Source organism: Grus americana, chromosome 6 (assembly GCF_028858705.1).
Source record: "Grus americana isolate bGruAme1 chromosome 6, bGruAme1.mat, whole genome shotgun sequence".
NCBI classification, from domain to species: Eukaryota; Metazoa; Chordata; class Aves; order Gruiformes; family Gruidae; genus Grus; species Grus americana.
Window position 1 is genome coordinate 45,505 of NC_072857.1, and position 983 is coordinate 46,487.

Here is a 983-nt window from a genome sequence, read left to right on the forward strand (position 1 = left end):
TCAATCACACCCCTGCCCCGCCCATGCCCAGCTCTCGCGAGAACTTTGGCGGGTGAGGGAGGGGGCGGTCGCTCGGTGAGTCGACTCGCCCGGCCCGGCCCCGGCGGCCGCGGGGGTGGCGGGGCTCGGGGGGCGGCTGGCGCCGGGCCGTGTGCGGCAATGGTGCTAAAGATCGCCTTTAGCTCTGCTCGGCTCAGCTGTTAGAGGGTAAAGTTGTAGCGCTCCGCAGAATGAAGGTGATCTGAGAGATCCTGATGCTAAAGGCAGAATTTCTTTTCTTCTTGTGGAGAAACGTCCCAAAAGCCGCAGTTCGAATCGACTTCAGTGTTCAGCCTTAAAACTGCAAGCAGAGGTCTTGACTTTTCTTCACGTGCTACGTACTCTTCCTAGTTTCAGTGTGGTTTTATAAATAAATCCCCTGTATCTCACGAACATCCACGCTTTGGTTCCAGTTCCCCCAAGGACGTGGTGGGGATACTGGAGAAGGCCTCCTCAACTGCAAAGCAACGGAAATGCCGTTCATCGGAAGTGTATTCAGACTTCAGTTTTGTCCTCTTGAAAGTAATAGACACTGGCAGACGTTTTTACTTGAGGGGAAGATTTTGCATGGCTTATGAAATGAGATAATCTTACCAAATTCTGAAAATGCTGAGCCTTTCACAAAATCTCTGTCAATCCTAAACAAATGATGGTTTCCAATGTCCCCACTACAGAACGTGGCAGAGATCGCACACTGCTGTGTTTTCTGAACCAGGCTCTGGAGAAGACATGTTGCGTTACAACTATGAAGCCTAGGCTTCTATCACTGCAGTCACACAGCTCAGTATTTTACTGATCCGATACGCATCTGTCGTCAGTCTGCAGCAGGGCTTTCCCGAATCCCGGGATCACAGTGAGTGTGCCCCAGACTGCATTGTTGCAAGTCAGATAAAGGGGTGCGGTGTGCAATAGTAGCAGGCTGGCCGTTCTTTAAGGGAGGTAAA